General features: G+C 48.0%; 3 long non-coding RNA genes across 3 annotated transcripts; all 3 read left to right on the plus strand.

The window, feature by feature from the left end:
• Positions 1-3,399: 3,399 nt before the first annotated feature.
• On the plus strand, positions 3,400-6,549 carry LOC128852103 (uncharacterized). Its single transcript, XR_008449730.1, has 7 exons — positions 3,400-3,450; positions 3,649-3,702; positions 3,823-3,922; positions 4,965-5,029; positions 5,600-5,733; positions 5,858-5,983; positions 6,127-6,549. It is a non-coding gene; the product is annotated as an uncharacterized LOC128852103 (long non-coding RNA).
• An 8,011-nt stretch (positions 6,550-14,560) lies between these two features.
• Positions 14,561-16,929, plus strand: LOC128852034 (uncharacterized). The gene is made up of 3 exons (XR_008449654.1): positions 14,561-14,690; positions 14,776-14,825; positions 14,952-16,929. It is a non-coding gene; the product is annotated as an uncharacterized LOC128852034 (long non-coding RNA).
• Positions 16,930-20,763: 3,834 nt separating this feature from the next.
• Positions 20,764-25,110, plus strand: LOC128852039 (uncharacterized). The gene is made up of 3 exons (XR_008449656.1): positions 20,764-20,913; positions 21,002-21,055; positions 21,172-25,110. It is a non-coding gene; the product is annotated as an uncharacterized LOC128852039 (long non-coding RNA).
• Positions 25,111-25,139: the final 29 nt, after the last annotated feature.

Raw genomic sequence — 25,139 nt, forward strand, 5'->3', positions numbered from 1 at the left:
TAGGAAAAGGGACAGAATGATAGACCCGGATGGTGATAAGGGAGAGGGAACCATACCGTGTCTTGGAGGCATAAGAGATCTCAACTGAAAAAGAGATATTAGGAGCCATGCAGAGACTGGAAAAAAAAAAGAAAGAAAAGAAAAAGGGCAGGGAGCAGCATAGAGAGTCAGAAAGAGCAAAACGAACGGGAAGGGGTTCAAAGATAGTAAGCTAGAAATCGGAAAAGAAAAACAATAGCAATGGTGAGCAAGATAAGGAATAAAGACAGATAGGGCAAAGCAAAGGGTCCAGATTGACACAAAGAGGTGGAAAAATTGAAGGGAAAAAAAAAAAGAAAAGGTGGAAGGCTGAGCCAGAGAACAGGGAAGAAAAAAATAAAATAGACAGAACAGCAAAGTAACGAGAGGTTTACGGAAACCAAGTAGTGAATAACGCTGTCACATGTGGCATAGGCAAAAAAGAAGAGTTTAACTTGGAAAATACAATACTTGGTGACCGTTGCTGGCATGGTAGTTAGAGTTATAGTGCTGTGTCAGATAACATTGTTACTAGAAAGGCTCCACTTACTTTTTCCTCTGTGCTTTTCTCATCATTCAGATCGAGCAGATCAGATAGCTGTCAGCAGGTTCCCTGGCCCTATTTATGCGTTTGAGTGGTTTCACCCCGCCCTATTCCCAGGTGGTGGGTGGGGAGGCCCAGGTGTATAAAAGCTCTGGACCTCACCCTAAGAGTTTATTTGGCCTCTGGTGTTCTTTGAGATTACAGCTTTAGAAGGGTTCTAGTTTATTGTGGCTTTAGAACTAATTAAGGTTTTGTTGTAGCTTTATTTCACTGTTTGGCGAAGCAGTGATGTCTGTGGGAGGTAAGAGTCTTTGAATGAGTGCAGGTTCAACAGCATATTAGGAAGAATGCACACTTGTTTTATGTGGTATCAGTACTGGAATTTTTGCTTTTAACTCAACAATATTTTTATTCGGTGTTCAGGGGTGACAAACTGTTTTATTAGTTATCGTTCTCTTAACTTTAGTTTTGGTGTTCGTGTTTGTACTGAGTTTGTAGTTACGGGATGGCTTGTTTACTGCTTTGTGTTGACTCTTGAGTCATACGTTGTCTCTAGAGCTTTACTAGTTTCTAATGGGAATCTTGTAGTTGATCATTATTTGACGTTTACCAACTTTGCTAGTGTGTTGCAGAGCTCAGTGCTTGTTGGATGACCAAATCCAAAGAGTCGGTGGAACTTCAGACAGCGTTTGCAAGCACAGGTCTGAACAGACAATAATACAAAACGGTTGGGGTGGAAGCATACAGGAGGAGCGTGGTTCCTTGTGTGGCTCTCATGTTTCGTTATTTGTGGTTGGTTGGATAAGTGTCTAAGTGTAATGAATTACATGGCAATAGGGTTAAGCGTTTAAATCTTACGATGGTATGAGCAGTTGAGGTGAGCTAGGTAGCGGGGAGGAATATAGCATAAGTCATTTTTCTGAAGTATAGCTATAATTTTGGGGTTTTGTATCTTAGGTGTCCCAGGTGCTGACGGCTGCAGTGTTCACTGTTAAAATAGGCATTGAGCAGGTCAGTGGCATGCTACGGTCCTCTTGTGGAGGAGGAGCTTTGTGCGAGGGGTTGGCTCTGACTAGGGCAAAAGCTCTGTATTGGTTTTTGTTTCACGTTCTTGTACATGATCACGAGTAAAAAGGTGGCTGCCCAAGCCTCACTGTTAGCCAATGTGCTTTGAGCGTTAAGGAGATCTCTGGGCTCCTGTTCCTCTGAAAGCTAAGTTAGAAGGCATTGTGTGAGGGGAAGGAGTTTGGGATCGGCCGTAAGGGTTTTGAAAGGTAGCATAGGAGAGAGGGCTGTGTGGGTAGAGTTCCTCCTGAGCAGGTGTAGGGAGAGGGTTATTTTTCAGCCTGATGTTAGTATGTGCTGGGCAGGGCAATTCCAGCCTGTGTGTTTGTCGTTGTGTGGTTTTCCTGTCTGTCTAGGTCTTGGATATTTCTTAGGCCTTGTTATATTCCTAGGGTCTCAGATGCCTGCAGTCATTGGCACAGGGCTGCTTGTGAGTTTATTTTCTTGCGTTGTACATGTAAAGTCTGGATCAGTCTCAAATGTTTCAGGTTAGTGGTTAGGTATCTTTGTGGCTCATGACAGCAGCTCTGCACTCGCTCATCTTCATGAAGTGGGATTGTTTCCTTATGTTCTTCTAGTTTAGGTCTTGAGGATCAGTTCTTTGGCCTACGTCATCATCAGTTTTCTTGGATCCCTGTTCTGGGACTTTGTCTGTGCATCCTTGATGTTTTTAGGCCTTTAAGCAGGGCCTCTTGCATGTGGGTCTTCCCAGTTGTGGCTGTATCTCATTGAAATGGGCCACGTTATTTTATTTTATCAGGGCTGCGGTAGGTTCTACCTCACAGCCACCTAAGTCTTCTTGCCCGATGGCATCTCTGGCCTGATATTTATTTTCCATAGCATTCTTATGTCTCTGTGTCTTGTCATTTGTCTTGTGTTTGTCCAATGTTGGTCTGTGTGTGTTTGTGTACGGCTGGAGCTGCTGCACTCGAGGCATGGAAGAAGTGTTAAGATTGAGCAGAAGTGTAGCAGTAAGATTCCCTGGTTCATAGGCTGATACACCTGGGCCTCGCGGTCCAGGTGTGTACAGTACCCTGCAGAACAGGTAGACGTAGATAAAGCGGGTGAGGAGAGCAGTTCCTGCTGGTCTCTGCAGCTGTGGAGGAGCTGACCAAAACCGTGTGGGAGAAGCCAGTAGAGCAGTAACAAAGCAGTTTAAGTTCCTGAGGTGCAGGACCTCATGTTTTGGTTTGGTTGTGGTTTTTTTTTTTTCTGCTTGGATGTAGCGTGCAATAGAAATGGTATTGCTAAATGTATGTGAGATGTCTGGAACATGTAAGATGTCACTGAGACGTGGGATGATTTCTTCGATATTGCGGGTTTCAGATGCAGAGGGATGACGTGTGTGCCAAAGGCTGCTGATGGAGCGGCGGTAGAGTGCCATAGTGAGGTGGGTTGGTGGTGGTGTAGTTGGGAAGGTGTGACCAACTGCCTATCTGGCTAGATGCAGCGGTTTGGGTTTGTGTTCTCACTTTGAAGGTACAGAGCAATGAGCAAAGTGGAATAGCGGCACTAGAGCTGACTTGGATGAGGAGAGCAGCGGTGAGTTACATGAAGCGGGAGTTATTTTTTTGGATGTTTGAAGTCCATGAATGTACAATCATCCTTCACTGTTTGCGTTTTCCAGGTGGAACGCAGGCCTCGACATGGCAGCTCGAGATGGTGGAGGCTGGGTGGCTGAGCGGTCAAGGTAAGGTAGTGGGAGATGGGAGTTGATGCAGACTGCCTGTGTATTTGGATTGTTCCTAAGCATGTCTCTTGCTACAGGTTCAGCATGCAGCTCCGGAGGGGCAAAGCTTTGTGATGACAAATGATCTGAGAAGGTGAGGTGGCTGTCTGAATTGGTGTCTAAGAGTAAAGCATTACATAGCTCAGATGAGAGTTTTTTGCAGTTGACGATAGAGCTGCCTCTCGAACAGTATGTGAGCATTTGTGGTGAGGCTAGGTCATAGTGAGAAGGAGTGCGAGGCTGTTGATTCTTCTCACAAGCACAAAAGTAACTTTGTCTCTTGGAACTGTAGGTGCCCCAGGCAGTGACAGCTGCAGGGCCTGATGTCTGGGTGAGCACGGAGCAGGTGAGCAGAACGCTTTGGTGCTGTTGCGGTGGTGGTGGGGGGGTGTAGTACAAGACGTTGGCAGTGAGCAGTGTGATGCTGATGGTTGGCACTGTGTTTTCCTGTTTTGTTTTCTTGCAGGCGGTGAAGAGGAACCTGGTGACTGCAGGATTATTTCAGTTAGCCAATGTGATCGAGCCTCTCTGGCCAAGGACAGCTTCAGTATTCTGCCCTTTGAAAGGTAAGTTGAGGGACTGGGACTGGGAAGAGGGGAGAAGGTTGGGATGGCAGGGTGGGTGGTGTTTTAGAGGTATCATAGCGGAGAGGGCTGTGCAGGAAGAGACGCACTTGGGCGAGTAAAGGCAGACGGGCCTACTTCTCAGCCCAAAGCTAGCATGTGCCGGGCAGGGCAGTTCCAGCCTGTGTCTCTTGTTGTCTAGTTTGTGTAGTCCGTCTGCCACGTCTTAAGTTTTCTGCAGGTCTTGATGTTTTCTTTGCGCCCAATGCATGCGGGATGTGCCTTGGGCACCATCTCTAGGGTTCTGAATGATTATACTCATCAACGTGGTGTCAATCGGACACCGCTCATCTTGCATCGCAATCCTGAAGTGTGAGTCGGTTTTGCGTTTTGGAAGCTTCCGGTCGGTCGTCTCTTTTGCTGCAGCCTTGCAGCCTGTGTCGGCATCCGCGTTTGTCAGTCATCCATTTTCTTGGATCCCTGTACAGGGGCTTGTTCTGTGCATCCGCTGCGCCTTTAGACCTCTAAACGGGGCTTCTTGCACGTTCATCCCTCCCAGTTGCGGCCATATCTCTTGGTAATGATCCACAGTCGTTCACTTCTCTGGAGCTGCCATAGATTGTTCCTTGTAGCTCTGTATATCATCTTGCCTGGTGGCATGTCTGGTCCGGGAGTCATGCTTCTTACAGCAAGTTTTATTTTGTCCCTGGTTCACACCATCGGTCTTTGCGTTTGGTGTCGTCTAGGGGCGTAGAGTACGTTGCAGAAGAAGTAGCCCTAGATGCGGCGGGTGAGGAGAGCAGTGTCTGCTTGGCTCTGCAGCCATGGAGGGGATGACGTGAACTGTGCGGGAGAAGGCGATGGAACGGTAGCGAAGCGCTTTTAAGAAGTGCCAAGGGAATGGGACTTAGGGTTTGGTTGTGGATTTGTTGTGCTTGGTTGTAGTGTGCAGTAGAGATGGTGCAGCTAAACGGAAGCGAGAGGTTTGGGACTGTTAAGATGTCACTGAGCATTGGGGTGACTTCTCTGATACTCTGTTTTTCAGATGGAGAGGGACAATGTGTGTGCCAAAGTCTGCTGATGGAGTTGCGGGTAGAGTTACATAGGGAGGTGAGTCAGGTGTGGTATCGTTGGGGAGATGTGACCGGTGGCTATACGACTACCTGATCGCTGATGGGGATTGACATGTTGGATACCGGAATTGGTGATTCACGGTGATATGTTGTTGTTAGTGATTTCATTAACGTAACAGTGATCCCCTGTTTGTTAAAATGTGTCAAAAGAATGATTCAAAAACAAATAAAAACAAGTGAATGCGGTGGCTGTCAAAACCAAAACGGGGTGCATTGTGGAAACATTCTTAGAAGCCGGAGGCCATGATGTTTTTAAAGGACCTTGAATGACAAGAAGAGAGAGATGGAGGTGTAGGAATGAGAAGAATTGGCCGCATGCCTGGTGTAGAAGAAAGAAAACAAGGCTTAAGAGAATACAAGTTAGGATGATAATGTAGAAGAGCTATGTAAAGATGCACAGAGTCAGTCAACCAATTAAGTATTTAGAATAGTCGTGTGAACGGTACTAATTAACCAGTAAGATTGTAAGCTTGAGTGTGTGGACAGTGAAGAAAATATATATATGATTAGCCATCTGATTAATAGAGGGTCTTTGATTTCTACTCAGAGTCCGTTATCTTCGATCTCCCTCATGGACCTAATTTTGCAGAAGTGCAACACTAGTTTTGTCTCTCTTGTTACCTGACGTGCCCCAGGTGACGACAGTTGAAGCATCTGACATTTTGAGTGAGCACGGAGCAGGTGAGCAGAGTACCTTGGCAGTTTTGCAGTGGGTTTGTGTGGGTCTAGTGCAAGATGCTGGCAGTGAGCACTGTGTTGCTAATGGTTGGCTCTGTGTGTGTTTTTATGTTTGGTCTTCACGCAGATCATGAAGATGCAGTTGGAGACGGTAGAATCATTCCAGTTAGGCGATGGGCAGCTTGCGACTGTTGGTGCTCTGAAAGCTTAGTTGAGGGACCACGGTTGTGCAGGAAGAGTTCCCTTTCAACAGGTAAAGGTGGGGCGGGAGTTACTTTTTCAGTCATGCATGTGCTTTTCAGTACTAGCATGTGTCAGGCAGGGCAGTTCCAGCCTCTGTCGTCTGTTTCTGTCTAGTTTCTGTAGTCTGTCTAATGTGGTTTACATCTTCTGCAGGTCTGTGTGTCTTCTTCACGCTCAAGACACACAGCATGTGCCTTGGGCGCTATTGCTGCGGTTCTGAAGGCTTCCGCTCATCCTGTTGGCTTCATGCCATCGCTCCAGCTTGTTCAGATCCCTCTGTACAGCCTCCCTACCCTCCCAGGTGGATCGACACTTCCTCCTAATTTAGGGGACATCCAGAATTTGCTAAGGGTACAGTCAACCTCCTCATCCAAGTTGTTGATGAAGATATTGAATTGCACTGGAGGTGAGCACGGAGCCATGGGGAACGCTATCTCAAGGAGCATACTGTAAGATACTATGTCAAAGGCTTTACTAAGTCCAAATATACCCTAACCACAAGTTTTCCCTCATGCAACAAGCAGGTCTCGTTGTCACAGAAGGCGATCGGGTTAGTTTGGCAGGACCGGACGTAAATAAACCCAAGCTGAATGGGCCTGGTCACCCGCTTCTCCTGTATGTGCTGTGAGATGGTACCCAAGAAAAACCTACTCTTTTGACCTTACCTCGCACTGAGGTCAGATTGACAGGTCTGTAGTTTTCGTTGATCTTTTCGCCAGCCCTTTTTGTAAATGGGTGCAACATCTGCCAGCCTCCAGCGCACTGGAACTTCACCAGTCAGCCCGGACTGCTGGTAGGTGATGCGAAGAGCTTTGGTGTGTACCTCTGCCAGTACTCTCGATACCCTCAGGTAAATCCCCTCTGGCCCCATAGACTTAGAAACACCTAATTTGTCTAAGCAGGTCTCTAGCCCTTTTTTGTTGGATCACAGGAGCATTGTTTTGTTCTTTTTCCCTGCCTACGGCCTTGTGAGGTGGAGTATCAAAGGGACCATCACGCCTTACGATTAAAGACAGATGCAAAGGCAGCCTTAAGCCCCTTATTCTCATCCATAGTCACTATTGTTACCCTTGCATGCAGTAAAGGATGGACATTCTCCTCTCCTCGGTCCTTCTTTTGTTATTGATATATTTTTAGGAGGATTATTTGTCTTTCACAGAATGGACCAATCTAAGCTCTAATCGGTCCTCAGACCTTCTGATTCTTTTCTCTACACGATCTCCCTTCATCTTTGTAGTCCTCGCAAGGTCACCTGCCTCTTCTGCCAGAGTTTGTATATTTTCCTCTTTTTCCCGATTTCCAGCCGGAGGTCCTTGACTCAGCCAGGCCCATCTGTGGATGTTTGTGTCTGGTTGGAGCTACTCTCACTGAAGCATAGAAGCGCTAGTGAAGAGAAGAAGAATGGTTACATCCTATGATTAATAGAGAGCGTAGGGTATGCATGCACATAGCACAAAAATAGGAGGAGAGACACAAAGGGTAAGAGCACAGATACATGCAAAACCAAACGCAGAGACAACAAAAATGGGCATAGCGATGCTGAAACCTAATCCAGAGACCCAAACTCCAAGCTGGAGGCTGCCTGAAATGCACAAAGAGAACCGTAAATGGGCTGAGAGACCTTAAAAAACAAGTCTCTGAAACAGACCCAGATGCAAAAAATGGCACAAAGACCCAAAAGAGGCCTCAGGATGCTGAAAATGGGACTACAAGCCCCCCAAAATGAGCAAAGACACCCTAAAATAAGTGCAGTGGGTCCCCAAAACGGGTCCAGAGACACTAACACAAGCCCTGTGACCCCTAAAACAAGCCCAGAGCATGTGTGTTCACCGCGCAGTGTCTGTCTGTAGAAGGCATTTTGAGCGGTACAGTCAGAAAGAATTGTTCCTCGTGCTCCACCTTTCTGTAAACATTACTGGAATAGTGTATTTTAACACTAAGAGGGTGCTTGGGCTGTCTTTCTGTCCCAAACTTTACACTACGAAAGTGATTGAGAACGTCTTAGAGTCAAAGCATTTATATTTGGTAAGATACCATTTGGTTTAACTAACTGTTAATCATGTACAAAATAACAGAATATATTCCAAAATAAATGGGCTTCTCGCTGGTTGACACTAATTTGAAGGAGATTCTCTTCTCATCTTTATGTGGTTGGGTCACAGCCCAGGATGGTCGATGAGAAGTTTGAGAAAAGCTGGCAACGTTGTGTTCACAGCGCAGAAGGCCAACCGTGTTTTGAGCTGCATCAAAAGAAGCATGGCCAGGAGTCAAGAGAAGTGATTCTGCCCCTCTGTTCCTCTATTGGGAGACCTCATCTGGAATACTGAGTCCCGTTCTGGAATCGTCACCGTAAGAAGGATAGGGAGCTGTTGAAACTGGTTCAGAGGAGGACTACAAAAATGAGCGGAGGGCTGTAGAACCTTCCCTAGGAGGACAGGCTGAGAGAGTTGGGCCTGTTCAGCCTGGAAAGAAAAAGCTCAGAGGAGATCTTATAGCGACCTTCTGGTACCTGAAGGGGGCCTACAGGAAGCTGGCCAGGGCCCATTAGTAAAGGCTTGTGGGGATAGGACCAGGAGAACGGTTATACACTGGAGAGGGGCAGATTTAGGCTAGATGTTAGGAAGAATTTCTTCCCTCTCAGAGCGGTGAGACACTGGAACAGGTTGCCCAAGGAGGTTGGGGCTGCCCCATCGCTAGAAGTGTTCAAGGCCAGGCTGGATGGGGCCTTGGGCAGCCTGGTTTAGTGGGATGTCCCTCCCTATGGCAGGGGGGTTGGAACTAGATGATTTTTCAAGTCCCTTCCAACCGTAACTATACTATCATACTATGGGGGGAATTGGAAGGACAGAGCAGGAAAAATGGGCGAAGGAGGAAAGCGCTCTTGTCTGGGGCGATGGCCGCTTCCTCTCATTATATCGATTCTCTGTTGTCTCTGGGTGACAGAAGAGCAGTTCTTCGGTCCGATTCATCAAGCGCGGCTCTCTGCTGCCACCGGGTGACCGAAAGGTGGTTCTGCAGTCCGAATCGATTAACCCGACTCTCTGCTGGCACGGAGTGACCGAAAGGCGGTACTGTAGTCCGTGTTGTCCGGTCCGGCTCTCTGCTGCCACCGGATGAGAGAAAAGTGGCCCTGCATGCATAGTGGAGCGAGAGCCCCGAGCTCTCTGCTGTCACTGGGCGACTTAGATATCATGTGTTGGTGGTTATAATGTCTTTTATATAAGTAGCACGGCCAGGCCTGATTTAAATTATATAAGTTAATTACATATATATTATTTATCACTGGGTATCAATAATCCTTGTTAAACCTTGTTCAGAGCGCAGTGAATATTTTATTCACTGAGATACAGCTCTCGGAAGCATATCTTTAAGTTACATGCAGTATGCGTTACATAATCATATTCTCATACACCATTTAGATAGAATTTAACATTGATTAAATGCCTTTGATCCGTCTCATGCAGTAGCAAAGTCACAGAGACTGTCCTATTTCTCAGCAGCTGAAGAAGTAGCAAACTTTAAAGGGCATTTTCAACTGTTTGTTATCAATCCTCTTCTTGCCTTTTTCCCACCAGTCTTACTATTGCATACAGCCACGTGTTTTGTGTAGTCGTCAGGCTATATGTCCAGGCTGACAAGTACAGTTAAAGCTAGATTAGAGAAGCTAAAAATTAAAGCAGACCCCAGGCATGAGAGAAAGGCTGTGAAACTTCTTATAGTTACATCAAGGACAGACACGGTCTTTGATTTTATCAGCTGAGTTGCACCCCTTCCTCTCACAGAAGTAACTCGATACAATCAGCGCTGTATCATCATTAGCCTGGCTGCCACTGCAGGGACCTGTGCATCCCAGGCGTGTACAAACAACAAGTCAGCTAGGGTCCCGTGCCTCTACGTCACAGAGTTCTGGGGCAGGGAGGGAGAGAGGGGAAGAAAATATGCTAAAGCTGTGCCCCTTTAGACCTCCTGAAGGTATGAACATGGGGATCTTTTTGCCAACACTTGTCTGAGCAGAAGCTTAGAAGAAAATTTCAGAGCGAGCAGGAATCTTATAAAGCCACGTGGGTACATAAAACAGAGCTGACTTATTTAAGAAGCACAGGGACCTGGTTTAAAAAAAGCGGAGCCATGCAGACAGACGGAGGATTTAAAAAAAGCACAGGGATTAGCAGAAATGATCAGAAACAGTAAGATGAGCAAGAAAGGGGTCTGTGAAGGTACAGAATGAAAGGACAAACTAGAACAGCAACAATGAGCAATACAAAAGGATAGAGAGAGAAAGAGCAGAATGGCAAGAGAGAGGAAGGCAAGGCACTTGCAGGCAGAGATAAAAAAAGAACTCCAGGGATTAGACCAGTGAAATTGTGAAGAAAAAGAGAAGGAAGCAGATTGGGACAAAGATGGAAAAGGAAAAGGTACTACGGGTGCAGGACAGAGACAAAAGGTTAGTAAGAAAAGGAGAGAAAACAGAAGAAAAAAACAAAAGAAGAGTACAGGAAAACCAAGAGGAAAAAGTAGTGTGACAGCACTATAAATAAATGGAACCAAGAAGTCCAGCCATAAAATATTCAGTACCTAGTCACATCACTGGCACAATATTGTATTGAAAGAACACATACCGTTATGCCTGCTAAGATTCCTTTTTTGCATTCAGGGGTTTTTTTTGCTGTAAATGTAAGGCAGAGTTAATAAAATGCAGCTGCTCCCCAGAGCCAATTTATGCCTTTGAGGGGTTTGCCCCACCCTATTCCAAGGTGGTGGGTGGGGAGGCCCAGGGGTATATAAGCCACAGGCCTTGCTTGTGGAGGTTATTTAGCTTCTGTTCTTCTTCGTCATCAGTGCTCTGCTGTTCTTTCATGTGTTTGCTGCTTTTTAGGCATACTAAGCTATTTTAGTCAATGTTTTTCTTGGTTTTTTTTGGTTTTTGTTTTTTTTTTTTGTCTTTTGGAGTAGTAGAGACATGTGTTAGAGGTAAGAGCTTTGAGAGGAGCCCAGGCTAAGCAGCATCCACAGCTGTGAGTATATTTTTTGTGTACAGGGATGTGTTTGTTTTTAAGTAAGTAATTTTTATATTGGCTGTTAGAGGCGGCAAAATGTTTTAATAGTTTGGGGTTTTTTGTTTTTTTTTTTTTAAATTTTGCATGTAATATGTTGCATTGGTGCTAGAGCCTTTGCAGTTTGTAACAGACCCTTGGTAGGTTACAATACTCTAGAATTCTGTTTGTCAGCCTACAGTAGGAATTTGAGGTTGGGAATGGCAGAAGATAGAAGTGGCCATCAGAACACAGAGAAGGGTTCAGAAGCACAACAACAGAGAACAGTCAGGGAGTTAAGATATAGGCCAGGTCTTGTTAGGAAGGAGAAGGCTTCCTTTTCTGATCATTCAGGAGCGGAGAAGGACTAATGGTTTAGGACTGGGGGATGCTTAGGAAAAGGAAGGTGGATTCATTGGTCTTTCTGAGGTGGGTTTTGCCATCAGATGGGAGTGCCATTCAGGTTTCTCCTGTTCCAGTTTCTCTGCAGATGGTGGCAAGTATGATGAAGTTGACACGCGAGGTGTGGATCGTCTGGGCCTTTGTGCAGCTAATGTCTGCTTTGAACATCAGATGAATTTGATCTTGAAAAGCATCAGCTACACAGAAAAATGTCATCTCCAGGGCTATGAGATCTCTGCTTCCCTGTGCCTTCTACTTACTGTGTTCCCTAAGTTACTTTTTTGGATCCATCTGAATGTCAGAGACCTCGCTACTTTGAGGTATGGACTTGGTGCTTATGTGCAGTGCAAGATTCTGTCCCTACTATGTCTTTCTGTTTTTCTGGAAAGAGAATGGATATTATTTTGGCTTGTAAGTTAGTACCTGAGCAATTCTTCATCTGGTCTGTGGGCATGCAAGTCTCCCTTATTAGCAAAGGTTTGGATTTTGCCCTAACTTACCGGTGAGGTTTGCTCTAGTATCGTTCACAGCAGTTGTTACCTCCTTCTTGTTATCCATTGTGGGTTTTTTATGGTCATTGAGTTTCCAGTTTAGGTCTTTCAGTAGTCAAATCCCAACACTTTGAGTTTTTCCATTGAGTGGCTGTCTCTGTAATTCCTTTGGGGTCTTTGTAAGTTATTGGCCTCGAGTGCCTCTCACCGCTATTGCATTGGGCTGCTCGTCTTCTCTGCTTCATCCTTTGGGCTGTCTCCATTGCTGTATTGTGACTGTTCTGTGTTTTTATGCCTTATGTGTCTATCGTCTTTCTTAGCTTTCAACTAGAAGATTTTTGCAAGTTCTTTTGTTTGTTTCTGAGACTGCAGTCGGGTAACTTCCTAACATCTGGATCCCCATGGCTTCCTTTTCTTTTGCCCTGGGTATTGCCACTGTGTTGCTGCAAAGGGAATGGTGAGGAGGAGAGGGAAGCAGACCTGGGGCACTGGTAAGCTATTCAAGCTTATTCTCATCACTGTGCGGTTGACGGTGAGAAGGAAGTTCAGTATGTCTCTAAGAGGAAAGCATTATATGGCAATTCTGTGAAGTATTTACTTTGGGTTTTGAAGTACAGTGTAGGCTACCTTAGGAGGTGGAAGAGCGTTTGAGATAAGCTGGGTAGTAGGGAGAAGGAGCCAAGGACAGACTTCTTACAACAACAGTAACTTGCTCTTCTTATCTTAGTTGCCCTAGGTGATAACAGTTGCAGCATCTGACATTCGAAACAGTGCGGAGCAAGTGAGTGAACAACGTGGCAGTTAGGCGGAGCAAGTTGTTCTGTGAGACACTGATAGTGACCGGTGCAATGCTGACTGCTGGCATGGTTTTAGTTCTCTATTTGTTTTTCTTGCAGATGGGAAAGAGAAACCTGTTGACTGTAGGGTCATTCTACATAGCTGATGCTGTTGCAGTTTTCTCTGCTGAGAATGACTCCTGGCCTTCTCAAAGTTAAGTTGAGGGAACAGGGCTGGGGTGAGGTGTGGCAGAGGAGAGAAGGTGGGGAATGGCAGGGAGGTAATTCAAAGGCAGCACAGGGGAGAGGGCCGTGCAGGAAGAGTCGTCTTTGGGCAGGTAAAGGTAGTGGGCCCTCCCTCACAGCCCAAAGCTAGCCTGGGCAGGGCAGTTCCAGCCTCTGTCTGTTGTTGTCGAGTTTGTGTAGTCTGCGTGCCATGTCTTAAGTTCTCTGCAGGTCTTTATGTCCTCTTTGTGCTCAAGGCAAGCCAGATGTGCCTTGGGCATCATGTCTAGGGTTCTGAATGCTTGTAGTCTTCAATGCAGTGTCGATCGGGCACTGCTCTTCTTGTATCGCACTCCTACAGCGTGCCTCGGTCTTGTGTTTCGGAAGTCTCTGGTCAATTGTCTCTTTTGATGCAGCCTTGCAGCCTGCGTCAGCATCTGCGTTCATTAGTCATCCATTTCTTGGAGGCCTGTTATGGGACTTGTTCCGTGCATCTTCTGCATCTCTAGGTCTTTCAATGGGGATTCTTGCGAGTTCATCCCCCCAGTTGTGGCCATACATCTTTGTAACGAGCTACAGTCATTCGCTTTACCATGTCTGCCATAGATTTGTCCTTGTAGCCCTGTACATGGTCTTGCCTGATGGCGTGTAGGGTCTGGGAGTCATTTGTCTTGCAGTGAGTTTTCCTTTGTCCCTGGTTCATGACCTTGTGTTCTCTATGTGTGTGCTGGTGTTCTGTCTGTGTGCTGATGTTCTGTGTGTGTGCCTGGCTGGCACTATTCGGCCTGATGTATTGAGCTGATAAAAGTGAGCAGAGGTAGAAGGGCAAGATTCTGTGATAAATATGCTGATATCCCTAAACCTTGAAGTCTAGGGGAGTACTGTACGTTGCAGAACCTGCAGCTGTAGATGCAGTGGGTAAGGAGAGTAGTTTCTGCTTGGCTGTGCAGTGATGGAGCGGATAACCGAAACTGTGTGGGAGAAGGTAGTGAAGCGGTAGCAAAGCAGTTTTAAGAAGTTCCAAGGGAGTGGGACTTAAGGTTTGGGTTGGTTTGTGGAATTGTCGTGCTTGGTTGTAGTGTGCAGTAGAGATGGTACCGCTAGATGGAAGCGAGAGGTCTGGAGCTGTTAAGGTGTCACTGAGCATCGGGGTCATGTCTTTGATACTGTGTGTTTCAGGGGCTTAGGGATGACATGTGCTGAAGTCTGCTGATGGAGTTGCGGGTAGAGCGCTACAGGGAGGTGAGTCGGCTGTGGCGTCGTTGGGAAGATGTGACTAGTGGCTATATGACTAGTTAATAGGTTTGGTTTTGTGTTGTCACTTTGAAGGTACTGAGCAACGAGAAAAGCGGCTTAGTGGCATTGGAGCTGATTTGGATGGGAGAGCAATGGTGATTTATGTGAAGCAGCAGTTACTGTTCAGGTATCTTAAAGTCCATGATGAGACTGTCACCCTTTGCTGTTTGTGTATTACAGGTGGAGTGCAAGGCTCAACGCAGAAGCCCAAGATGATGCAGGCTGCTGAGCGAGCAGTCAAGGTAATGTAGCGGGAGATGTGAATTGGTAGGTGCTACCTGTGTGTTGGTTGTGTCTAAGCACGTCTCTTTCTGCAGGTTCAGCATGCAGCCTCAGAGGGGCAGAGCTTCATGCCAACAAGTGGTCTGAGAAGGTGAGGTGCTTGTCTGAATTGGTGTCTCAGAGCGAAGTATTACAAAGCAACTCAAGTGAGCCTATGTGTTTTTTTGCTGATGCCAATCAGGCCATCCTCTGGAACAGGATGAGCGTCTGAGGTGAGGCTGGATCCTTGCGAGAAGGGATGTGAGAGTGTTGATTTTCTCACAAGCACAAAATTTATTTTGTCTCTTGGAATTGTAGGTGCCCCAAGCAATGGCAGCTGCAGGGCCTGATGTTTGAGCCCGGAGCAGGTGAGCAGAAAGATTTGCGGTTTCGGGGTGGGGTGGGGAGGGTATGTGTGTGATAAAAGATGTTGGCACTGAGTGTAGCGATGCTGATAGTTGGCACCGTGTGTTCCTGTTTTGCTTTCCTTGCAGATGTTGAAGAGGAACGCAGTGACAGCAGAATTATTCCAGTTAGCCAAAGTGATTTCAGCTTTTTGGTGAAGGAGAGCTTTAGTCTCGGCCATCTGAAAGCTAAGTGGAGGGACCGGGGCTGGGGCAGGAGAAGGTCAGGGATGGCAGGCAGGTGTTTTTGAGGTAGCATAGGGGAGAGGGCTGTGCAGGAAGAGCCGCATTTGGGGCAGGTAAAGGCAGAGGGGCCTGCTTCTCAGCCCAGCGCTACCCTGTGCTGGGCAGGGCAGTTCCAGCCTGTGTTTGTCACTGTGTAGTTTTTGTAGTTCGTCTGCTGTGTCTTAACATTTCTGCGGGTCTTGATGTTCTCGTTGCACCAAAGGCCTGGCGGACGTGCCTTGGGTGCCATCTCTAGGGTTCGAATGCTCATAGTTGTCGATGCCGTTTCATTTGGGCAGTGCTTTCCTCACATCGCAATACTAAAGCGTGGATCGGTCTTGTGTTTTGGAAGCTGGCGGTCAGCTGTCTCTTTTGCTGCGGTCTTGCAGCCTGCGTCAGCATCTGCGTTGGTTACTCATCTATTTTCTTGGATGCCTGTTCTGGGACTTGTTCCGTGTGTCTTCTGCATCTTTTGGTCTTAAAACGGGGCTTCCTGCCTGTGGCTGTTGTCATGTAGCTTCTGTAGTCTGTGTGCCACATCTTAAATTTCTGTGGGTCTCGATGTCCTCTTTGCGCTCAGGGCCTGCCGGATGTGCCTTGGGCCCTATGTCTAGGGTGTCGAATGCTTGTACACATCAATGCAGTGTCGATCGGGCACTGCTCTTCTTGCGTCGCAATCCTAAAGTGAGGATCGGTCTCGTGTTGTGGAAGTTTGCGGTCAGATGTCTCTTTGGCTGCAGCCTTGCAGCCTGCGTTGGCATCCGCGATCGCTAGTTGTCCATTTGTTTGGATTCCTGTTCTGGGTCTTGTTCTGTTTCTGTGCGTCCTCTGCGTTTTATAGGTCTTAAAATGGGGCTTCCTGCCCGTGTCTGCTGTGTGGTCGTTTCTGTAGTTTGTGTGCCAAGTCTTAAAGTTTCTGCGGGTCTTGATGTCCTCTTGGTGCTCAAGGCCTGCTGGACGTGCCTGGGGCAGCATGTCTAGGGTCCCGAATGCTTGTACTCATCTATGCAGTATCGATCGGGCACCGCTTTTCTTGCGTCGCAATCCTAAAGCGAGAATCGGTATTGTGTTTCAGAAGTTTGTGGTCAGATGTCTCTTTTTGCTGTGGCCTTGCAGCCTCTGTCGGCATCCGCGATCGGTAGTTGTGCTTTTTCTTGGATCCCTGTTCTGGGACTGGTTCTGTGTGTCCTCTGTGTCTTTAGGTCTTAAAACAGGGCTTCCTGCTTGTTCATGCTCCCACTTGCAGCCACATCTCTTAGTATCGAGCCACGGTTGTTCACTTTTCCAGGGCTGCCGTAGATTCTTCCTCTTAGCCCTGTATGTCGTCTTGCCCTGTGGGCAGGTCTTGCAGCCTCGGAGGGGGAAGGCTTTGTTCTGACAAATGATCTGAGAAGGTGAGGTGGCTGTCTGAATTGGTGTCTCAGAGGGAAGCGTCATATAGCAACCTAGCTGAGCCTTTGTCTTTTTCGCCGCTGCCAATCGGCCGCCTCTGGAACGGGATGAGCGTCTGAGGTGAGGCCGGACCCTAGCGAGAAGGAATGAGAGACTGTTGATTTTTCTTGCAAGCACAAAAGTAATTTTGTCTCTTGGAACTGTGGGTGCCTCAGGCAGCGGCAGGGGCTGATACTTGAGCGAGCAAGGAGCAGGTGAGCAGAACACCTTGGCACTTTCGCAGTAGGTGTAGTGGTGCAGTCCAAGATGATGGCCCTGAGCGGTGTGGTGCTGACAGTTGGCTCCATTTTCCTCTTTTTTTTTTTTTTTGTAGATGGTGAAGAGGAACGCCGTGACTGCAGGATTGTGCCAGTTGACTGATGCGATACGACCTGCTTTGGCCATGGACAGCTTCAGTCGCGGTCTTCTGGAAGCTGAGTTGAGGGACCGGGGCTGGGAAGAGGGGAGTAGGTTGGGCGTGGCAGGGACGGGGTTGAAAGGTGACACAGGGGAGAGGGCCGTGCAGCGAGTGTACCGTTTGGGCGGGTAAAGGCAGAGGGGCCTGCTTCCCAGCCTAAAAGTAGCACGGGCAGGCCAGTTGCAGCCCGTGTCTGTTGTCGTCCGTTTCTGTAGTCTGTGTGCCACGTCTCGTAGTTTTCTGCAGATCTCAGTGTCTTCTTTGCACTCAAGGCATGCCAGGCGTGCCTTGGGCACCATTGATGAGTGAAAGCAGACAAGGGGGGTTGTGAGAGTTCGTTAGAGCTTGACGTTGTTTGCCTCGAGGACATTGGCAGCCGGTAACCAAGGAGTCAGCTAGCGGAAGTTTTCTGGTAAACGGGTGTTGGAACGCAGGAAGGTGGCAGCGTTTGGTTCAGGAGTTGGAAAACAGCCCCAGGAGACGGAGTCTGCACAAAGCTCAAAAGAAAAATATTCATCCTGAGGTAGACTTCCTACTTGATCTCTAAGACCGAGGCCCACGACCGTCAGGAGACACTACGCAGGCACGAGACTGGGGCGAGCTTTCCAGAACTAACTGTAACTCGAAGCGGGCAAAGGGGAGGAATATGTAGTAGGCGCTTAGAGCTGTGCATGTCTTTACGCTAGAAGTAGCTGCTTGTTAAGCTACACGGTGTGCAAGCTAGGAGGAGAACCCTCTTGCACCCCAGCATCGGAAACAAACATACCTGCTTTCTAACTCATTTTGGGTTATAGGGTTTGATTCCGCCAAGCAATTTGGCACCCGAGATGGGGCACCCTCTCTGCCCGGCTGCAGGATCGGTGGGGAGTGGGACGTTCTAAGGCGCGCCCCGGTAAGGTATTTTTCCGGAGAACCTCCCATCTCTACCCGATTGCTGCGGGGGAGAGACGGCCCGTCATCGGGCGGACCAGGTATGTGATTTGCGTATGGTATGGTAGGATAACTTGGATTTGCCTGTGGGGTAGTAGGGGGGGATGAGTCTGTAAATGGTGGATGGGAAGCCTCACGTGGTGACGAAGGATTAGCGTCGCTTTGCCGAGACCCCATCAGTCCATGGGGGCGGGGGGGATACGAGTCCCCTACTTGCGCAGGGTGAGGAGGTGGCACTGGCTGCCCCTGGGTGACATAGCGATTTTGCTGTTGTGGTGTGGTATGGGTGCTCCTTGCTGCGATAGCACCATAATCCCAAGATTCTTGTTAGATGGAGATGCTGAGTTGCGGGATTGTGGTATAATGCCAAGGTTCTCGCAAGACGGAGACGCGGAATGAGGGATTGTGGCCTTATAGATAAGATAATCTTCTAGTATAATATTATTAGGACTTCAGTTCTCCCTGCTGAGGAAGCAGGAGTGCTACATATTTGATAGCTGTCCCCTTCTACAGCTGTTGCAAAGTTTCAGTCTCTGTACCGTGTATATTTTAACATTGCTAAGAGCTCATTTTAAACTTCTCCTATGTTGTGGAGTGTTTGTATGCGAGTGCATGGTTGCTTGAGACGTGCAATGGAGCGTGAAGTGCGTGGTGAGTTCCAATCCGTGGTTCTGCTCTCCTGCGAAGGAAGCAGCCGGAGACGAATGAAGCGAGTGATCGCTGCTAATGTTGTGTGTTTTATGTCCTACGTATACTCTGTGAATTGTTTGACGTAGAACAGAGTACCAGCGGAATTGAGAGGGATAGCTTACTGGAGGACGTTTGTTCCTCGGAGGTGGATGAGCTGAAAATGGTAAAAGACTAGCAAATTGTTTAAAACCCCTTTTTTGTCTTGATCCTGGGAATGCTCTTATGAAGCCTTTTAGTTCCATATGTCCATTGAACTGGCAAATGGGTATATTTACGTTGGACCTTTGGAATGGAAGGCTGCAAAGGATGAAATGGTAAAATACTTAGCATAGAAGAAATGGTGGGGGGGAGGAGGTGAAAAAACTGGAGAAGTGGCTGAGAGTGCTCCTTCCTTTTCCCCCCTTTCTGGTATGCCAGTCATGTCAGTTAGGTGCTGCGTGTGTCAGTTAACCCTTCCCCTCCTGGAATGTGAGTTAAGCACTGTGTGTGAGAAAAAAAAGAGTAATTTGAAAGTGTACAAGCAAAAGGTTTGCATGGATGTGGGGGGTGGGGAGGGGGGTCAGAATTCTGCAGGCTGCAGACATGGATCGGATTTGGTGTTTGGACTATCACAAAGTTTTAATGTGCTATTCGGCTAGCTTGGGATCCCTCTATTGTCCTGTGCATCTGTAATCTGTAGATGGGAATTATTGTTGTTGCTAGTCTTGTGGGAAGTCCCGGAGAAATTAGAGACAGGGCATTTGTAAGTGTTTAAGTGGTTTGTGGAATTTGGAGAAAGGTGGAGTCGGAAGGTAGTCTAATGGGGGCAAAACCGAGCAAGAGTTTCCTCGGGCAAGCCCATTCAGATGCATCTTACCCCGTGCTGGAAGGAATTGGTTGGGGCGGGGGGGGAGGCGGAGCCAGAGGCTCAATGAGTCAGAAAAGGATTGCAGTACCGTTTTGCAACTACTTTTGTTTTTAAAGAGAGGGAAAGTGGAATGAAGTGTTTTTCACCCTCTGAAACCATCCGGAGTGGCAAAGTGACCGTGGGATTTCATGTCGGCATTGCGCGATCGTTAACCACCCGTTTTCTTGGATCGCTGTTCCGTGCATGCTCTGTGCATTTAGATGTTTGAATGGGGCTTCTTGCACGTTCATCCTCCCAGTTGCGGCCGTATCCCTTTGTAATGAGCTGTGTTCTTTTGCTTTTCCAGGGTTGCTATAGCTTTTTCCTCCTAGCCTTGTGCATCGTCTTGTCCTGTGGCGTGTCTGGTCTGGGAGTCATTCTTCTTACAGCGGCTTTTCTTTTGCCCCTGGTTCACGACATCGGTCTTGCGTGTGGTGGTGTTCCGTGTGTGTGTTTTCTGTCTGTCTGGAGCTTCTCTGCCTGATGTATATGGGTGATAAGAGTGAGCAGAGGTATGAGGGCAAGGTTCTGTGGTTAAAATGCTGGTCTGCCTAAACCTTGCAGTCAGGGGGCGTACCGTACGTTGCAGGAGAAGTAGCCCTAGATGTGGCGGGTTGGCTCTGCGGCCACGGAGGGGATGACCAAAGCTGTGCAGGAGAAGGCAGTGGAGCGGTAGCAAAGCAGCGTTAAGTTCCAAGGGAATGGGACTCCAGGTTTGGGGTTGGTTGAGGGTTTGTTCTGCTTGGCTCTAGCGTGCAGTGGAGATGGAATCTCTACAAGGAAGCGAGCGATCTACAACTGCTAAGGCGTCGCTGTGTGTGGAGGTGACTCCTTTGATATTGTGTCTTTCAGATGCGGAGGCACAATGACTGTGCCAAAGTTTGCTGAGGGAGTTGTGGGTAGAGCGCTGTAGGGGAGGCGAGTCGGCTGTGGTGTCGGTGGGAAGATGTGACCGGTGGCTGTGTGACGACATAATGGGTTTGGATTTTGTGTTTTCACATGGAAGCAAGCGCTGAGCAATGAGCAAAGCAGAATAGAGGCACTGGAGCTGACTTGGACAAGGAGAACAGCGGTGAGTTGTGTGAAACAGCAGTTATTGTTCAGGTATCTTGAAGTCCATGATGGGACAGTCATGCTTTGCTGTTCGTGTATTCCAGGTGGAGCGCAGGCATCAACACGGCAGTGGAAGATGGTGCAGACTGGGTGGGGGAGCGGTCAAGGTAACGTAGCAGGAGATGGGAATTGCTGGGGGCTGCCTGTGTGGTTGTGTTGTGCCTAAGCATGTCTCTTTCTGCAGGTTCAGCATGCAGCCTCAGAGGGGCAGAGCTTCATGCCGACAAGTGGTCTGAGAAGGTGAGGTGGCTGTCTGAATTGGTGTCTCAGAGCAAAGCGTCTTATAGCAACTCAGCTGAGCCTTTGTGTTTTTCGCCGCTGCCAATCAGGCCGCCTCCGGAATGGGATGAGCATCTGAGGTGAGGCTGGACCCTAGTGAGAAGGGATGAGAGAGTGTTTTTTTTTTTCTCGCAAGCACAAAAGTAAATTTGTCTCTTGGAACTGTAGGTGCCCCAGGCAGTGGCAGCGGCAGGGCCTGATGTTTGAGCGAGCAAGGAGCAGGTGCGCAGATCGCCTTGGCGCTTTTGCAGCAGGTGTCATGGTGTAGTCCAAGATGTTGGCCCTGAGTGGTGTGGTGCCGATGGTTGGCCCCATTTTCCTCTTTTTTTTTTTTGCAGATGATGAAGAGGAACGCTGTGACTGCAGGATTGTTCCAGTTGAGCCATGCGATACGAGCTGCTTTGGCCATGGACAGCTTCAGTCACAGTCTTCTGAAAGCTGAGTTGAGGAACCGGGACTGGGAGAGGGGAGAGAGGGGAGTAGGTTGGGCGTGGCAGGGAGGGGGTTGAAAGGTAACACAGGGGAGAGGGCCGTGCAGCGGGAGTCCCGTTTGGGCGGGTAAAGGCAGAGGGGCCTGCTTCTCAGTCCAAAACTAGCACGGGCTGGGCAGTTGCAGCCCGTGTCTGTTGTCGTCCTGTTTCTGTAGTCCGTGTGCCCCGTCTCGTAGTTTTGTGCAGGTGTCTGTCTTCTTTGCACTCAAGGCATGCCGGATGTGCCTTGGGCTCCATGTCTAGGGTGCCGAATGCTTGTACTCATCGATGCAGTGTCGATCGGGCACCACTGTTCTTGTGTCGCAATCCTAAAGTGAGAATCGGTCTTGTGTTTCGGAAGTTTGTGGCCAGATGTCTCTTTTTGCTGCGGCCTTGCAGCCTGCGTCGGCTTCTGCGATCGCTAGTTGTCTGTTTTCTTGGATCCCTATTCTGTAACTTGTTCCGTTTCTGTGCGTCCTCTGCGTCTTTAGGTCTTAAAATGGGGCTTCCTGCCCTTTTCTGTTGTCATCTCGTTTTTGTAGTCTGTGCGCCATGTCTCATAGTTTTCTTCAGGTCTTGATGTCTTCTTTGTGCTCAAGGCATGCTGGACGTGCCTTGGGCTCCATGTCTAGGGTGCCGAAGGCTTATACTTTTCAATGCAGTGTTGGTCAAGCACTGCTTTTGTTGCATTGCAATCATAAAGCGGGGATCGGTCTCGTGTTTCGGGAGTTTGCTGTCAGATGTCTCTATTGCTGTAGCCTTTCAGCCTGTGTCGGCATTCGCGATTGGTCGTCCTGCTTTTTGTTGGATCCCTGTTCTGGGCCTCGTTCTGTGCGTCCTCTTTGTCTTTAGGTTTTAAAATGGTGCTTCCTGCTACTTCACGCTCCCAGTTGTGGCCACGTCTCTTAGTATTGAGCCACGGTCGTTCACTTTTCCAGGGCTGTAGATTCTTCCTCGTAGCCCTGTATGTCGTCTTGCCCTGTGGGCACGTCTTGTCCGGGAGTCATTTTTTTTAGCATGAGTTTTCTTTAGTCCCATGTTCACGGCCTGGGTGTCGCGTGTGGTGGTGTTCTGTGTGTGTTTTGTATCTGGCTGGAGCTGGTCTGCCTGATGCATAGAGGTGATGACAGTCAGCAGAGGTATCACGGCAGGATTCTGCGGCGAACATGCCGATATGCCTAAACCTTGCAGTCTAGGGGCGTAGAGTACGTTGCTGAAGAAGTAGCCCTAGGTGTCACTGGGCGACATGCCTTCGTCACCATTGGTGAGTGAAAGCAGACAAGGGGGGTTGGGAGTGTTCGTTAGAGGTTGATGTGATTTGCCTTGAGGACATTGGAAGCCGATAACTAAGCAGTCAGCTAGCAGAAGTTTTCTGGTATGTGGGTTGTTGGAACACAGTAAGGTGGTGGCATTTGCTTCAGGAGTTTGAAAACAGCCCCAGGAGATGGAGTTTGCGCAAAGTTCAAAAAAGAAAAATTTTCCTCCCTAAGTAGACTTCCTGCTTGATCTGTAAGACCCGGGTCCCCAACCATCAGGAGCCACTACACAGGCCTGAGACTAGGGTGAACTTTTCACAATAAGTATAATACGAAGTAGGTATAGGGGAGGAGTATGTAGTAGGCGCTTAGAGCTGTGCAAGTCTTTATGGTAGAATTAGCTGCTTGTTAAGCTACCCGGTGTGCAAGCTAGGAGGAGAACCCCCTTGCACCCCAGCACCAGAAACAAACATTCCTGCTTTCTAAGTCATTTTGGGTTATAGGGTTTGATTCCGCCAAGTAATTTGGCACCCGAGATGGGACACCCTCTCTGCCCGGCTGCAGGATCGGTGGGGAGTGGGACGTTCTAAGGCGCGCCCCGGTAAGCTATTTTTCCGGAGAACCTCCCATCTCTACCCGATCGCTGCGGGGGGAGAGACGGCCCATCAGCGGGCGGACCAGGTATGTGATTTGCGTATGGTATGGCAGGATAATTTGGTTTTGCCTGCAGGGTAGTAGCGGGGGGGACGAGTCTGTAAATGGTGGATGGGACGCCTCACTTGGTGACGAAGGGTTAGGGTCGCTTTGCTGAGACCCCATCAGTCCATGAGGGGGGATACGTGTGCCCTAGTTGCGCAGGATGACGAGGTGGCTCTGCCTGACCTTTGGTAACATAGCGAATTTGCTGTTGTGGTGTTGTATGGGTGCTCCTTGCTACAATAGCAGAGCACCGGGGAAACCATAACCCCAAGATTCTTTTTAGACTGAGACGTGCATTGAGGGATTGTGGTGTAATACCAAGATTTTTGTTAGACCGAGACGCGGAGTGAGGGATTATGGCATTCTAGATAAGATCATGTTATCGTATAATATTATTAGGAATTGAGCTCTCTTTGCTGAGGAAGCAGGAGTGCTACATATTTGATAGCTATCCTCTTCTACAGGTGTTGCAAAGTTTCAGTCTCTGTACCGTGTATATTTTAACATCGCTAAGAGCTCATTTTAAACTTTCCTATGTTGTGGAGTGTTTGTATGCACGTGCGTGGTTGCTTGAGACGCGCAATGGAGCGTGAAGCGAGTGCGGAGTTCTGATCCGCGGTTCTGCTCTCTTGTGAAGGAAGCAGGCAGAGATGAACGAAGCGAGTGATTGGTGCTAATGTTTTATGTCCTACGTATACTCTGTGAATTGTTTGATGTAGAACGGATTACCTGCCGACTTGAGAGGGATAGCTTACTGGAGGATGTTGTTGCTCGGAGGTGGACTGAGCTCAAAATGGTGAAAGAGTTGTGAATTGTTGAGAAGTACTGTTTGTCTTGATCCTAGAAATGCAGCCATGAAGCCTTTTGATTCGAAACGTCTATTGAGCTGGGTATATTTATGTTGGACCTTTGGAATGGAAGGCTGCAAGGGATGGGATTTTAAAAAATCTTGCACAGGAAAAGGGTAAAAAAAAAAAAAAAAAAAAGACCACAATGGGAGAAGCGGCTGTGAGTGCCCCTCCCTTTTGCCCCTTTCTTGGTATGCCAGTCATGTGAGTTTTGTCCTGTGTGTGTCGGTTAACCCTTCCCCTCCTGGAATGTTTGTTAAGTGGTCAGTGTGAGAACTAGGAATAATTTGCATGTGTAAAACCAAAATGTTTGTCTGGATGGGGGTGGGTGGTGGGGGAGCAAAATTCTTCAGGCTGTATGAATGGATTGGATTTGGTCTTTGGATTGCTGTGAAGTTTTATTGTGATAGTCAGCTAGGTTGGGATCCCTCTATTTTCTTGAGTGTCTGTAATCTGTAGATGGGCATTGTTGTTGTTGCTAGTCTTGTGGGAAGTCCCTGAGAACTTAGAGGCAGGACATTTGTACGTGTTCAAATGCTTCGTGCAAGTTGGAGAAAGGCAGAGCTGGATGGTAGTATAATGGAGGCAAAATCGAGCAAGACTTTATTTGGCCAAGCCCATTAGGATGCATATTCCAGCACTGGAAGGATTTGGCCGGGGGTAGCTAGAGGCTCAATGAGTAAGAAGAGGATTCCAGTACTGTTTTGCAACTAATGTTGTTTTTAAAGCGAGGGAAGGTGGAATGAAGTGTTTTTCGCTCTCTGAGACTGTGTGGAGTGGCAAAGGGACAGTGGGGTGTCGCAGCAGCATCTGCAGTTGTTAGCCACCCCTTTTCATAGATCCTTGTTCCGTGCATCCTCTGTGCCTTTATGTTTTAAAATGGGCCTTTTTGAACATTCATCCTTCTAGGAGCGGACGTATGTCTTTGTAATGAGATGTTTTCCTTCAAATTTCCTGGGCTGCCACGGATTTTTCCTTGTAGCCCTGTATGTCATCTTGCCCTATGCGCCTGTCTTGTCTGGGAGTCTGTCTT

Source organism: Cuculus canorus, chromosome 4 (assembly GCF_017976375.1).
Source record: "Cuculus canorus isolate bCucCan1 chromosome 4, bCucCan1.pri, whole genome shotgun sequence".
Classification (NCBI taxonomy): Eukaryota; Metazoa; Chordata; class Aves; order Cuculiformes; family Cuculidae; genus Cuculus; species Cuculus canorus.